This window comes from Trematomus bernacchii, unplaced genomic scaffold, assembly GCF_902827165.1.
Source record: "Trematomus bernacchii unplaced genomic scaffold, fTreBer1.1, whole genome shotgun sequence".
Classification (NCBI taxonomy): Eukaryota; Metazoa; Chordata; class Actinopteri; order Perciformes; family Nototheniidae; genus Trematomus; species Trematomus bernacchii.
The window spans coordinates 8,891-24,743 of record NW_022987940.1 but is presented as its reverse complement, the minus strand read 5'-3'; the positions used below and the strand labels follow the sequence as shown (position 1 = coordinate 24,743).

The 15,853-nt window shown below is 42.6% G+C and overlaps 1 long non-coding RNA gene across 1 annotated transcript; it reads left to right on the top strand.

Annotated features, from left to right (window-relative positions):
* The first annotated feature begins 11,034 nt into the window (after nt 1–11,034).
* On the top strand, nt 11,035–13,669 carry LOC117470686. Its single transcript, XR_004554712.1, has 3 exons — nt 11,035–11,073; nt 13,462–13,564; nt 13,653–13,669. It is a non-coding gene; the product is annotated as an uncharacterized LOC117470686 (long non-coding RNA).
* The last annotated feature ends 2,184 nt before the right edge of the window (nt 13,670–15,853 follow it).

The following is a 15,853-nucleotide window of genomic DNA, read 5'->3' as shown; positions in this document are numbered from 1 at the left end:
AATAATACCATCAATAAAATGTTACCTCTCATTTATCAAATATGAAGAATTCATTTTCAAACATTGATTAAAGCCAATCTTAAAATGATTAAACAAACGCCTGTTTGAGACTCCTCAGTGCACACAAACACATAACTTGGAGAAATAAATAAATACGGATATGTTATTTAAAACCACCTTGAATATGTTGTGTTAATGTTATGAAATGTTTTCTCATAAATGATGCGGTAAGCAGGAGGACAGAATTACGTCTAAACTGACGCTGTTTTGCATTTCTATAGGTTGTAGATACGAGCATGGTTTTATATACTATCACGTTTAATCGTGTTTTATGCCGTTTGCCAAGACTTGATAAGTCGCTCGTAAAACCCAGGAGGTATGGAAACTAAGAACACCATATGTGTTAAATTGTACAGCTAATATAACACAACACATTGTATTTCATTTAACTGGTGGATTATGGATATATAGTTGCTGATCGACAGCTGGAACACAAACCACCAAATACAACAAAATAATTCAGATCCAGTCGTCATGACTACACTCCGGAGGGATTCCCCGATCATTTCTTACAGTTTCTCATCAAGGGGGGGTCTCCTGTCCCCGGGACAAACACACTGCCTGAGGAAGGTTATGTGTATTTCTTTTGTCATTAACTTTTTTCAGACCACTTATTTATTTATTTTGGTGACGATCCGACCTCCATGCTGCTACTCTGGTTCAAACTGCATCCACCAAACAATATGATTTATCTCCACCTCCCCAAAATAACCAAAATCTGACACGGTGTGAGATGTCTTTTTTAGCTGTTCTGTCCTCATTTCCTGCGATCTTCTTCATGCAGTCAGAATGAATGAATGAATGAATGGGCGTTTCTTTGACTATTTGTAGGCAAATATGGGCGTTACGAGTCGATTGTGATTTATAAAGGGAAACAGGCGTAGGAAGTGCCGTACGCACTTCCCTCGCCGGTACGCAATGTTTTGTGAATCGGAAAATGGCGGAAAATGTATGTACCTATTTTTGTGCTTTGTACTACGTAAGCAACCTTCCTACGTCAATCCTACGCAAGGCGTTATAAATGAGGCCCCAGACCACAGTTTGTTACATTGTTTCATTTTTCAGAAGGTTACTCATATCCTGGAGTATGCCTTCATAGCTTTAAAGAGCAACTTGCAGGTTAGAGACACCAGTGAATAAATGTGTAGGAAAATGATGTATACACTAGATTTTCCCAAAAATATACATAAATATACACTACAGTGACATCTGGCGGCGTTTTTGTAAGACATTTTCACTTCCGCATAAAAAAAGCCTCCCCATGTGACCTACCGCGTGTGACGTCACATGGGGGAGAGCGGCCGGTCTAACGTAGTAATAAACATGGATCACAATGCTAGTTTTGACACAGAAGAGGTTGAAAATAAATATTCGAATGCATATCATTATAATGATGAGCCTGCTAGGCGTCCAAGAGACCAGGAGCAGCCAAGGATTAGAAGAAATAGCGGCCATCGGAGAGAAATGGAGCTGTGGTGTGAGGAGAACCAGTGGAGAACAGGGCAGCTGTCTTGGTGAGTGACCGGCGTTAGCTACAGACAGTTAATGTTAGCTAACGCCGGTCTCATCACAACATTGTAAAGTTAGCTATCATATATTTAAGCAATAGCTCACGACAGGCCGTGGTATATGGCCATTATATCAGCGGAGGGTCGACAACCCCCTTAACTGTGATATAATGAGCATATATCACGGCCTGAAGTGAGCTATTGCTTTTATAAAACGGTTACCAAGTGTGGCAATATGAAAGAAAAATACACACTCTAATTTAAATAGTTGTTATTAGTAAATAATGATGTTCAAAATAAAATAGTCCGTCCGTTGCCTTCTGCACGAAACATAGTGCGAGGTGGTTGCTATGCAACAACACTAACAACAACTAGCGAACATATTAGACAGAGAGCGTTGATTCATTATTTGACTATTTATTTACATTAATGTGTATGTTGCTGTTTATTGTGCACCCACTGAAAACCTGTCCAGCATCAGTAGCATGGCTTACGTGGTTACTTGTATAGGTTGAGGTTGTTCTAGGCTGTTGCTTGGCGTGGCGAGAATATTGCTCCACTTTCTCCGGTCCCCGAGATTGGGCTTCCAGTAGCTCTGGAGAGAGCTTTCGCACCTGTGGCCACTAACGGTCATCATTTCTCTGCTTTGTTTCAAGACCCGCATCAGAAAGCTTTTGAATGGTGATACTTTTCCAGTTGGTCTACCTGCTCTTCACGTAGCTCTACATGTCGTCGTTTAGGTGCTTTTTGTTCTGGAGATAGGCACTCGCACTCCTCAATCCACTCCTCCATAGTAAGACCCCCCCCCCCCCCACCCCCCGGAGGTCGAAGTTAATCTTAAATGTTTTTGCGGACCTTTTTGATTACAGATTTGAAAACATCGTTGCTTGCTTTAAAAGTAGCACAACTCATTATGTCAAACCTTGGAAAGTATCTAAATATCCCTGCCCTAATGCCAAAGGAACTGCACACTGAATATGTTTTTGCCGTTTGATGTCTATGTCTGGACCGCTGCGTAAAAAGGAGGGTTTCTGCCCCGTTACTTCTCCGCTGCTTTCTTGTTCCAGTTTGAAAAGAAAACTGCAAGCAGTTTGCTTTTCAGCCCAACTGTATACTGTTTTTCTCAGACGCGGAGGGATACTGACTTGTTGTGAAAAGTAACTTACAATTCTACCCGTGGTATACGCTCAGTATATCACGGCTAAGAACCAATCAGATTGCTTGATTTGACTTGTCCGTTTTATAACAGGCTATAACTAAAGTAGTATTGATAATATAGTAACGTTACTGGCAGGACTGTTGATACTGATCCATTACAGAAACTAATGCGCAAGTATCAGCCGTATCTCACGTTTGTTACGGTATCTGAGAGGACCCAAACACAGGACACGGCAGAGTGTTGAAAAAGGGTTTATTAGTGGACGAGGTGCGGGGAGTAGAATCCGGCTGGAGTGGCGAGGACGTGGCGGCTGGTGACGGCAACACGGCGGTCGGAGAATGATCCTGGAGCACAAGAAGAAAACACGTTAGAAGCTAAAACATCTAGGTATGAGAAAATAGCTATAATACTAAGTAGCCTTGAAGTTATACCACTGTGGTTTTACAACGATCTGGCGGAGAACCGTTGTGGAGCCTCCGTTGGTATGCCGTTGTAAATGGCTTGATGGAAAGCAGGTGTGTAGTCGGGGAGGGTGCACAGCGGATTGCAGCAGGTGAGTGGAGGTCGAGCCGGGAGCCAGGAGTGACAGCCACCACGCAAACAACACAGACAAAACAAACAAACACAAAGGAGACGGCTGGAGGAGTACAGCCACCACAGCGTTACCTAATGCAACTCCACACTAGGGTTGCGGTCGAATAGTCCATTTAGCTTAGGAACCTTCCTAACGGAGTGAAATGACCCGGAAGTCCCTCAGTGGCAGCCATGATAAGAGCCGTTCGAATTCTCTAAATGAAAGGAAAGGAGGTTTCAAACTTCCTTTATAACCTCCTTTAGCCTAGGAACCACTGGACCTCCCTAACCGAAAGGAGAGGAGAAAATGCTGCCCCACAATGCCTTGCGGCCGCAGCATTTGCCGTCACACAACAGTCGGCCGTTCACGGAAACAACCGATTATGAACGAGAAATGATATCATGAAAGTTATGGTGCTTATTAAGCATTTTAAAACGTATGTGGTAAGTTGCCAAAGTGCTTTGTTTTGAACGTTCATCAGTATTAAAATCAAAAAGAGAAATATGAACGTTAGTTTTTACAGAAATGATCAAATAAAGTCAACATTTCACAGTCTTTACTGAGCTGTGTGGGGTTTGTTCAACTTTTAAAAGATGTTTGAATGGTGATATACACAGTGATAGATGTTAAGGACTAACGTTTATAATAAATACATTTGTATTGATTTTAAGATCTTTTCATACAATCATACGTATTGGGATCATTTGTATTAATGTGGACCGGAGGGAGAGGGTGACGAGCATAAGTTTCACTTTCCTTTTTTATTTCAATTCCAACTTTGGTCATGAAGAATATGTTTCTCTGTTGTCCACGTTCATAAAGCATAACAGCATCAGAGCACGGTGCAGAGTCTCTAGATGAGTTTACAGTAGTCCCTCGTTCTTATTAAACATCCATGTTGTAGTCCGCTGTATAGAAAACTGTAGTTTCCATAGTTTCCCCACAGCAGCAGGCGCACATTTATGACCTCCGCTGGCGCATCATAAACACGTCGGATAGTGAAAGTGCAGTCAATTCTCTAAAGTACCGCAGTCTCTTCTCCTAAGTCCTTTTGAATTCTCCTATCCACTATCCCTTAACCCTGTGACGTTTCACTCAGAGGTCAAGGGATAGACGATAGGGTTAGAACTTAGGAGCTGATTTTTGGACTATTCGACCACAACCTAGGTCTTACGGTGCTGTGTACCGGAGGGGAGAGAGAGAGGAGCGAAGGGGGGGAGAGAGATGTAATACGGTTTCCTGATAAACGTTTTGTTCGATAGGCCTCAGCTGTGGAGAGTATGTGCTGCAGGGAGGTGGATGCCCCTCGCACAACGCACCCAGGAAGGAAAGCTAGCTCCGGTCCTTTTCCTGTTAGGGAAACTGTGGACTCGATGTCCTGACAGGCTGGAGTTTGTGCAAGTCCAGCTCACCATGATTACAAATGGTGAAATGCAATGTAAAATTACGGAAAAAATACCAGCTCACTAAATCACATCCGCTCAAACCAACTACAAACTACTACCGCGGATTGGGCAGAGAAGGAGTCCGAGAAAGTTGCTCCCCCATGTGACGCAATGTGACGCGTTTGACATAAAAATAAAAGCAGTTTTTAGTAGCAGAGCTCAAAACGACTCCTTTCCCCTCTGAATTCCTGCCCTTATGTCTCGTAAAACAAATCAAATCCTGCATTAACTTTTTTTATTGTAATTTTCAGGCAAGGTTAAGCATAAATCTAGTCAAAAAAAAAACCTGCAAGTTGCTCTTTAAACTCACCGCACAGAGCTCTGATTGGTCAGCAGGTAGGTGTTCAGCATAAGTTACCATGGCGATTTACCCCGGTAAGAAGTGAACCAGCGTCGTAGGACCGAAAACCCGGAGCTAACCCTGAAGTTACCTTTAACCAGTTAAGCCCGATTGCCCCCGCCGGCGGGGGAGCAAACAAAACCATTTCCACGAAACTGTGTCTCAGGGCTTCTTAACATTTAACAAACTATTATTGTGTCATACCCACTTAACGGGAAGAAACTCAGCTAACTGACGATATGAAAATGTTTTGCCTAAACAAAACACAAGTCTAACGCCGAGCGTCTGAATTAGCACAAAGCGAAAGGGTGCTAACGCACTTAGCACAGAACTCACGGTAAAGATATTTTATAATTCATGCCAGGGGTCGGCAACCTTTTTGATATGAAGTGCCATTTAAAAAAAAAAATCTGATTAGTGTGCCGACGTTCGCGAACTGTCAACGGGTTCCCCCACCACAGGAGTAGCATGAAGCTGCAGCGTCGGAGACTGCACTCAGGACCGCACTCCCAGGACCCTAGTTTTTCGTGACACTGCCACCTAGCGAGCAGGAGACCTGAATATGAATTACAACGCAGAGAGTGTGAGTCATGTGAAGTGCTTTTAAAGTTTTATTTGTTTAACATTAATAACAATTCCTGGTCTTGAAATGAAGTATAATTAGCTAACATTAACTATGATAGTCTTAAGGCAATACAAACAAACATATGTTAGCTTATGATAGCTTCTAACAGTATTAAAGGCACAAAAAACAATTATTCGTTAGCTATAGCTTTCGTTAAAAGCATTATTAGCAAAAGCATTAGTTTCGTTAGCATATTTGATTATTTGTTTAATGAAACTGTAGCGTGATTTTGGCAAGCCCAACTAGGTGCCCTACATTAATTGTTGATTTAATCACTAATTTCAGTAAGAGTGTGAGTAATGTGAATCATGTTGTTTGTTTAAAGTTAACAACTATTCTGGTGTATTCAATTGGACAGCAATACAAGCAACACGTGCTAAATGTCATCTGTTAGCCTATGATGACTCGCTGCAAAACCAACTGTTAGCCTTTTTGTTTATTTGTTTAATGAAACCGTATGTTATGGTTATGTTATTTAGCAGAGGCTTTTATCCAAAGTGACTCACAAAAAACATAAAATAACCATAATTAACATTAGAATATCAATACAAATAGTTATATAGTCAGTTACATTACTTATTTTTAACAGGGTAATTAGTCATCTGTAACCTACTACATTTAAAAAAAGTAAACTTCCCAACCCTGATCATTAATTATAGTCAGCTAATTAATTAAACTTCAAAGGATGACAAAAGCATGTCAATATGATCTGTCTGTCCGCTACATTAAATCAGCAGTAGCCTAATATAAGTTCTGTCTTCAGTGTAAATGCTTCTTTAATAGTCATTGTATTACTATTTGAATTCATTGTAAATAATCTTAACTGTGCTGACTGCCTGTTTACTGTTTATCGGACAGTCTCATAATTCTGACATGTTTTGCAATATTGCATGAGGTGTTTTAGTCAGTTATTATTATTCTCATGGAGCGTTTTGAAACACAAGGGTATGAAAGCCCTTAACAATATGTGTGTTTTAATTTCAGTAATACTTTATTTTGAGGGTCACTTGTAGATTATCTACAATCTGTCAACAAACTCAGTAGCATGTCAATATAACATCTGTTAGTTATATTAGGTTAACCATCTACAGATCAGTAGACCATCAGTAACAAGAGCTGTAAGACTCTGGATGGAAATATCTGTTGAGATCATTTATGCATATCAATTGTGCACCAATGCCTTAGCCTTTCCCTATGCAATACTTTAGATTACATCTTGTTCTTATTGTTTCAAAGGCATGGCCAAAGGTTTGCCTTCTGGACTCTGGAGGCCAGAAGCTTGCTCGAGGGAACCCTTCAGCCAGTGTTCAGAGTGCCACGACAGAGTGCCAGAATGGATATCTCCCAGGAGAAGGTGGTCAACAGCAGACCAACAGCAGATTGAAGAATCCAGTGTGGAAATTGTGCCCAATAAATGTATTCTGCACTGAAATGCCTCTCTGTCAAATTGTATGTTTATCTTTTGCAGCCTGGTGCATAAACACACTAACAGTTGTTTTTCAGTAATCTAGCACCTCTTCAGAGACACATTTGATTTGATTTATTTAGAAGGTGTAATACAATAAAAAAATATATATAATAAATGTATGTCTACATACAATATACATTTACAATTATAAATAGATGATATCATTATTACTACAATATATATATATTTACGTTGTATGTCAAATTTGATAAGACAAATATAAAAGACTATCTTTTTACATCTGACATACAAAATACATTTGATATTAACAACAAATTGTTGTTGTAAAAAATAAATAAAATAAACAATAATAAATATAATAATAATAATAAAAACATATTTTCATGCTTGTAAATGTCTACTTTTGCGATTTTCATGCATTTTTAGATGGTTGTGTCTACTTTTGCGGTCATCCAATCCGTTAGGTGGCGATGTTGCAAAACCACTATGGTCCTGAGGGTGCGGTCCTGAGAGTGCAGCCTCCGACGCTGCAGCTTCATACTATTGCCCCACAGCTGGAGGGAGGTCGACGCTCGTGAACTGTCAACGGGGGGGGGGGGGGGGCGTGAACTGTCAACTGGGGGGCGGGGCTCTGTCATCTGTCAGCGCAACTTACACAATGCCGTTTAAACACAGTTAAATAAATAAAGGGCGGTGCCGGCCGTCAGCTAACCGAGCCCAGTCGTCAACGGCCCGCTGGCGACCGGCTCGGTTCGCTGTCGACCGGACGTACTGTGATTCTCCAGAACACACAGTTGGCCAGTCCGCCGCTGTGTAGCATATTATTTTCAATGTCGGATGAGCAGATCGCCACTGGGCTTTCAACTAAAGACACAGCCACGCAAAAAAAGCGGCATGTGCAGCTCCTTATACTGCAATGTGTGAAGTGCGCTACACCCCTGATCGTTTCACCATGGAGGAAAGCAGCAGAAAGTTGACTGGAGTTCAAGAGAGCGGGGCATAGAAGATATCCTTCTGCGCTGCGTTGCGTGCATGGCTTCCTTCTGCAGGGGGAGACGCTCTCTGCCGGTGGTCTCGTTCAGGATCCGAAAATACAATTTAAATATTTTGCACACTTATTCCTAGTGTGCCACTGGTTACGGTCCCAAGGGTTGCCGACCCTTGCTTCCTCCAATCTGCACAAACTAGATATCATATGAAAGCTGAGATTCCACAGATTCCAATGGTATAAGTACGTTATCATAAAACGGCCTCTAGGTTAACTTGTTAACACTGGACCTTCATGTTTCCTACCTATTGTAGGTGCTTACAGCAGACAGTAGCTAGCAGTTTTCGACAGATACAGCCCACTCAAAAATATATTGTTTTATATCAAATTAATTGATATATATATATTAGCTGTACACTTTACGAATATAATAGTTTTTTATGGCATTAAAACGCATATAAACGCTGCTGAAGGTTAATCCAATGTCTCTGTGTCACTTTGAAATGATTACTGATAATCCATCATAACATATAGGTCAATAAACGTAGTTTTCATATAGAGTGTAACCGAGCTTCCGGTTTTGGGCATGCTGGCTGCACATCACTTTCATTCACCATCATGTTTAGATGGATTTCCCCCTCGATTCTATTGGCTCTAACGGTTCAAAAGAGGTGTCAATCACCAAAATCGACCATTGGGTTCCAGAGATATGGCAAATCCACCCAAATGACCCCAGAGGTGGGTTTATTTTGCTAAACCTCTCTAAAAAGGTCAAATTTCACTTGTTTTGCATCAATCTTGATACAGGGTACTTATTATATGTTATAGTTTGGATTCCTAAAGCTTTTAGTCTACTATCCCATCATTCAAGAGTGGTCTTCACTATAAGTAATGGGTTTTATTTTGGACGGAAACTATAATTTAAATATTTTTACTATGTTCAATCTGAATTTACTTTAAAATAAAAACATCTATATTGATTCTGACTCTTCTACATCCAACTCACAGGTTTATCATTGCTTTGAGAAAAAAGATTATTAATTTACCCCTTTTAGAAGGGAAGATATAATTTGTTCTTGGAATGTCATTTTCAGGTTAACCACAAATCCTGCTGCGTAGTACAGGCCTCAGGGCAGGGAAACAAACAGGCGGAAAAAACTGGTGAAGGTGAGTAGTGGCAAGTCCAAATATAGATCAGCCACGCCCAGCCGGAGAGACACAGAGAGAGAGAGAGAGAGAGAGAGAGAGAGAGAGAGAGAGAGAGAGAGAGAGAGAGAGAGAGAGAGAGAGAGAGGATCCTCAGGGTTCTTTACTCACACAGGCCTACAGGTGGTCAGACCTTCACTTATAAATAAAGTCCACGCTCCTCTTGATCTGGACCAACATTTCAGTGACTGTGTTGTAGAAACCCCCCCCCCCCCCCCCCCCCCCCCCTCTGTAAGTGAGAGAGAGGTCGTAGCTGAACATGTAATATTGGGTCTACAAACATGACAATGGTGTCATACAGAGAGAGTAACATGGGGGAGTGAGCCCGTCCCTCCATCTCTTTGTAGCCCAGTTTGATGGTGTTGACTCTATCAAACAGAAATGTTACAGGCTGTGTATTTTGTAGGTAAATATATTTGAACTCAGGTGTTGCTCTTCCTCCTCTGACGGCTCGTCCCTGTTGCACCGGTTTCCACGTGACTCTGAGGTGTTTTGATGAGGGTGTGACGGCGTCCTCAGATCAGATGCATGCAGACACAGGACAGACGAGGAAGAGCTGAGTTTCCTCCACACATGAAGAGAGTCTGTGAGTGGACCTGGAGAGAGTCTGTGAGTGGACCTGGAGAGAGTCTGTGAGTGGACCTGGAGAGAGTCTGTGAGTGGACCTGGAGAGAGTCTGTGAGTGGACCTGGAGAGAGTCTGTGAGTGGACCTGGAGAGAGTCTGTGAGTGGACCTGGAGAGAGTCTGTGAGTGGACCTGGAGAGAGTCTGTGAGTGGACCTGAAGAGAGTCTGTGAGTGGACCTGGAGAGAGTCTGTGAGTGGACCTGGAGAGAGTCTGTGAGTGGAACTGGAGAGAGTCTGTGAGTGGACCTGGAGAGAGTCTGTGAGTGGACCTGAAGAGAGTCTGTGAGTGGACCTGGAGAGAGTCTGTGAGTGGACCTGGAGAGAGTCTGTGAGTGGACCTGGAGAGAGTCTGTGAGTGGACCTGAAGAGAGTCTGTGAGTGGACCTGAAGAGAGTCTGTGAGTGGACCTGAAGAGAGTCTGTGAGTGGACATGGAGAGAGTCTGTGAGTGGACCTGGAGAGAGTCTGTGAGTGGACCTGGAGAGAGTCTGTGAGTGGACCTGGAGAGAGTCTGTGAGTGGACCTGGAGAGAGTCTGTGATTGGACCTGAAGAGAGTCTGTGAGTGGACCTGGAGAGAGTCTGTGATTGGACCTGAAGAGAGTCTGTGAGTGGACCTGAAGAGAGTCTGTGAGTGGACCTGGAGAGAGTCTGTGAGTGGACATGGAGAGAGTCTGTGAGTGGACCTGGAGAGTCTGTGAGTGGACCTGAAGAGAGTCTGTGAGTGGACCTGGAGAGAGTCTGTGAGTGGACCTGGAGAGAGTCTGTGAGTGGACCTGGAGAGAGTCTATGGGTGGACCTGGAGAGAGTCTGTGAGTGGACCTGGAGAGAGTCTGTGATTGGACCTGGAGAGAGTCTGTGAGTGGACCTGGAGAGAGTCTGTGAGTGGACCTGGAGAGAGTCTGTGAGTGGACCTGGAGAGAGTCTGTGAGTGGACCTGGAGAGAGTCTGTGAGTGGACCTGGAGAGAGTCTATGGGTGGACCTGGAGAGAGTCTGTGAGTGGACCTGGAGAGAGTCTGTGATTGGACCTGGAGAGAGTCTGTGAGTGGACCTGGAGAGAGTCTGTGAGTGGACCTGGAGAGAGTCTGTGAGTGGACCTGGAGAGAGTTCAGCAGGTGAGAATGCTCCCACAGGAATCTGTCTCATCATCAGGATCACTCTGATCACATTGTGCTGTGTCTCTGTTTACCTGGACACGTTTCTTCATGCTGATTCTAAATATCTGTTTGAAATATTGTGTTTCTCTCTGAGTTAAAGCAGAATGAATTTAGAAAGATTTCCATGTTCTGTTGTCAGTGTTTCTCAGGTAGAATGAGCAGCAGTCTGATTGTTATCTTAGATCACTAACATACAGAACACACATCATCAGTGAAAAATGCAGGGTGTGTCAGAACCGGTCTAAGAACTCTGATCATGTGACTGAGGTGCATTTATTTTTAACTCTTCATACTCTGACCTAAAGTGCATGGATGAAGTGGGAAGGGTAATGTATCCTGATTACTTTCTGTTATTTTTGGATTACCTCAATATCAAAAATAAATATCAATAAAATTGCTTTTACTTATTGTATTCTGATTTTGACCGATCAAGAATATTTCTCTAATTGTCCACAAAAGAGGCATAGGGAAAATGTAATTGTGATTAAAGTCCCTAACTGCATTTACATAACTAACTTCCTTATTTGTATATTTTTCTAAACATAACCCAGTAGTTGTGTTGTTGTGTTATTGAGAATGCAGTCGTACCGGAACATTGTTTTGTGGGAGGCTGATTTGTAATGCTCAGAGGAGAGGAGAACAATGGAGGCTGCTGCTTTTATTCACCTGGGTCCATGGGAAGGTCTCACCTGGGGTGAAGAGATGAGATGAGATCAGATGAGATGAGATGGACCGTTATTAATCCCCATGTTGAAACTCAGGAGTTTAAGCAGCAACAGGCTGAGAGAGAAAAGCAGGACAGCTCAGATTCACACAAGGATAATAAAATACAAATGATATACAGGTAAGTAGCTGTTAAGACAAACTGTTAAAACATGAAATGTATTACATGAAAGCTTGGTGCTGAGCTGAGGAGGGACGAGTCTGAACTCTTCATCTTCTCTCTCTCTGCATGGAGGGATGAGTCTGAACTCTTCATCTTCTCTCTCTCTGCATGGAGGGACGAGTCTGAACTCTTCATCTTCTCTCTCTCTGCATGGAGGGATGAGTCTGAACTCTTCATCTTCTCTCTCTCTGCATGGAGGGACGAGTCTGAACTCTTCATCTTCCCTAGCTCTGCATGGAGGGACGAGTCTGAACTCTTCATCTTCTCTCTCTCTGCATGGAGGGACGAGTCTGAACTCTTCATCTTCTCTCTCTCTGCATGGAGGGACGAGTCTGAACTCTTCATCTTCTCTCTCTCTGCATGGAGGGGGGGGAGGGGTTCTACAGGATACAGTCCAGCTTCCTCCTCCTCCTCCTCCTCCTCCTCCCCTCAGCACCTCCTCCAGATTGTCCAGTTTTAATTCCAACTCCAGAGCTAGTCTTCCTCACCAGCTGATCAGGCTGCAGGTACAGGTAGTGATGGAGGCTTTGACACCAGTGGATGCTTCTGGGAAATGGAGTCCCATTATTTATTGTCATGCTGTGTTTTGGTTGTTTGACGGTTCACATCATTGTTTGAGTGTAGATGGTGTAACCCGTTACACACTGCTGCAGCTGCAGGAAGAGTTAGCAGATGTAGGTCAGACATCTCTGTCAAACAATACGCTTTATCAACATGTTTCACAAAAATGTTAATGATAAGAAAAGGTTTTTATAAATATATAATTAATCTCACAATGTGTGTGTGGTCAGGCAGACAATCATGTGATCCACACTGCTGCTTCATCACATATCAGTGCTAATCTTAATTCCATTAGACGTTCAGTTAGCACCATCTAGTGGTCAACTGGTAGAACTACATCACCTCTCACTGACTGGGTTTCTGGCACTGGTTACACCAGATGTGTTTTTCTGAGGGTGTGACGGCGTCCTCAAATCAGATGCAGGCAGACACAGAACTGAAGAGGAAGAGATGAGCAGAGTCGTAACAAACCGACAACCTTTATTCCAAACATCAGAATTGAATTGCCATTCCTACAATGTAGCTTATGTGCATATGACAATAAAACCTTTGAATCTTGAATCTTGAATCTGTTCCGTCCAAAGATCATTGAGAGTGCAGATTGTTTTATGGAACATCATTTTCTTGGAGGCAGGGCTGTTAATATTTTGTGGATCAACACATAACAGTACGTTGTTGGGTGTGCTTTAATAAACTCTAACACCCCAAATATATTTAGGGGTCAACACACTGAGTCTCTGTGGGCCTGGGGCTGAGGGACACATGTTGGCCTGATCAGATCCTGTTGAGGCTCCATCAAGGTTCCTGTCAGCCTGAATATCTGAGAGGAGGAGCACTGATGTGTCCTGTGATGTAAAGCTGGTTGTAATGAATGAACATGTTGTTGTGTTTGTGTGAAGGTGGAGGCTCTGCTATGGATCAGTGTGAGGACCGAGAGGAGGGAGCCCCCCCCTCTAAAAGCTCTCTGTGTGGGGAACATGACCACCAGACCAAAGCTCAGAGGTGAGATCTCCAGTTGTCCATGACTCTTCTCCGTGTCACAGCTCAGCACTCATTACTCACACTCAGAGCTCTGTGTGTTGTGTTCCAGCCCAGAGCAAACACCACCCTCGGACATTGTTCTGTTAGCTCTTTGGTTCTTCTAACTTACTCCATCTTTTCAGAGATGTTTCTTTGATTCTTGTGTTGTTGTGTATTTCCTGTTGTTGTTTTTTCTCTGTTAGAAGTCAGATGTCCTCAAGTGGGACGCTAAAGAAGAACTGGACAGCTGAAACTGATGTGAAGCTAAAGGAAGAGCAAACTGATCCATGAACTGGAACCAGAGAGAATCTGCTATAACTAACTTTGTTCATTTTGACTTGTTTGTATCAGGAAGCAGCGGAAGAAACCTGGACCGCAATTTAAACCTAGACCAGAACCTGGACCTGTAAATGTACCTGTAGATGGACCAGGATCCAGCTGTGTGTCCATGAAGAGTGGCTGGTCTATGGAGTCTCCTCCTTACTTTAAAGTTGGACAAAGTGCTGATGAAAGGTAATAATTTAAAACTGGACTGCTCCAGCCTCCAAATTACCTCTCTTAAGTTGGTTTCTAATTACTTATATTTGTATTATGAATCGTACAATGAGCAAAGACAGATTACTCTACCAAATTAAGACATTAATCATGAATCACGAACCCCCCCTTCTGTTTGACGGCAGGAAGCGAGCTTTTAATGGCATGAAGGGCTGCGTGAGGTGTCTGGTGGTTTTATTACTCTGTTCTTTATCAGGATCCAGCAGCAGAGACCTGATCCCAGCTGTGTGTCCATGAAGAGTGACTTTTCTATGCAGTCTCCTATGAACTTTAAAGCTGGACAAAGTGCTGATGAAAGGTAAGAATTCCAAACTGGACTCTGTTACTATCTGACTCTCTTTGGAGAATAACCCCCCCCTCCACCTGCTGAGCCACAGTTACGCTGTTATTCTGTCTTCATCTCAGAACACCTTCAGTCAGCTGTGTGCAGATTAGAGTCTTTAAATGTTCTTGATGTTTTCTCCACAGAGTTTTGCAGGAGTTCTCAGAGGTTCCCAGTGATCAGTCTGCCCCGAAGCATCACACTGACCTGGACTCCATATTTATGGTGTGTACAAATATACATTTACTATGAACTACAGATGATCTACCATTCAGGTCCTGACAGTGTCCATGCTGCTCTGTTTAGACCAGCAGGCCTTCAGACGGACAGATGATCACATGTTGTCTTATTTAAATTAACTGTTGTTGCGTTGGTGGACCTGTATTCATCTCTGACTATTAATCAGACCTACTGATTGACCTATCAGAAGCTATTGAGTCTATGAAAGTTCACCGCCAGGCTCGGATCCACCTCTGAAAGGTCTTACCTCTGCTAACTTCTGGAGAACCAGGTTCAATTAATTGCTATTTGAAGGCAGACGACTACATCTGTTTAAGAGATCCCAGAGGATTCTGTAGTGAGGTGTGGCCCTACCTAAGTGTGAATGTGGCAGTCGTGCAATCTTACCTTAAAACAGGAGAGGACGGCAAATAGTTGCTTTAACGTTTTCCCAATCCAAATGTGTGGGATAGTTTAATTTAAATAAATGGTCTATACTCTTAACAGGGTTTTTTTTACTTCTCTCGTTACATTGGGACAGTTATTTCCCTCCGGAGTAAACTTCTGAGATATAATCAATAATTCACAGGTTTAATTTTTTTTCAAACCCCCGGCCAATCTTCTAAGGTAAATTCCTTTAAGTTGCCTTCTACGATACCTGGACAGCCCCGGAGTAAGAACACCCAGTCAGGCAGACATTGGGTAATACAAACCGATGACAAGAGGCTGCCTTAATGTTTTGGCTTTTCTTTCCTTCGTAGGATCTAGTCCTATCAAATATTTGTTCCTTAGTGTGAAGCCATATCCTTGATCATTTAAATCAAAATAACATTTAGTCTTCAAAGTATTATCCTTTTGTGTATACTGAGCTACTCATAGCAGCACTTCAGTTTACATCAGGGAGGATGACCTTCATACATCGAAGGTCTATAAGTCCACTTCGCATACATAACTGCACAGTGTCCTGTATGTGAAGTGGACATGGACTTATATCTCCCAAGTGTGTTAACCAGTGGCGGCCGGCCCATAGGGGCACCGCCCCCCCTCTTCCCACATTAAAAATTAAATAAATAAAAATATATATATTTAAAAAATATATTTTTTATTTTTATTTTTATTTTTAATGAACAAGGTAAATATTATATAATTGGTATCAGTAAAATGTATAATCTACA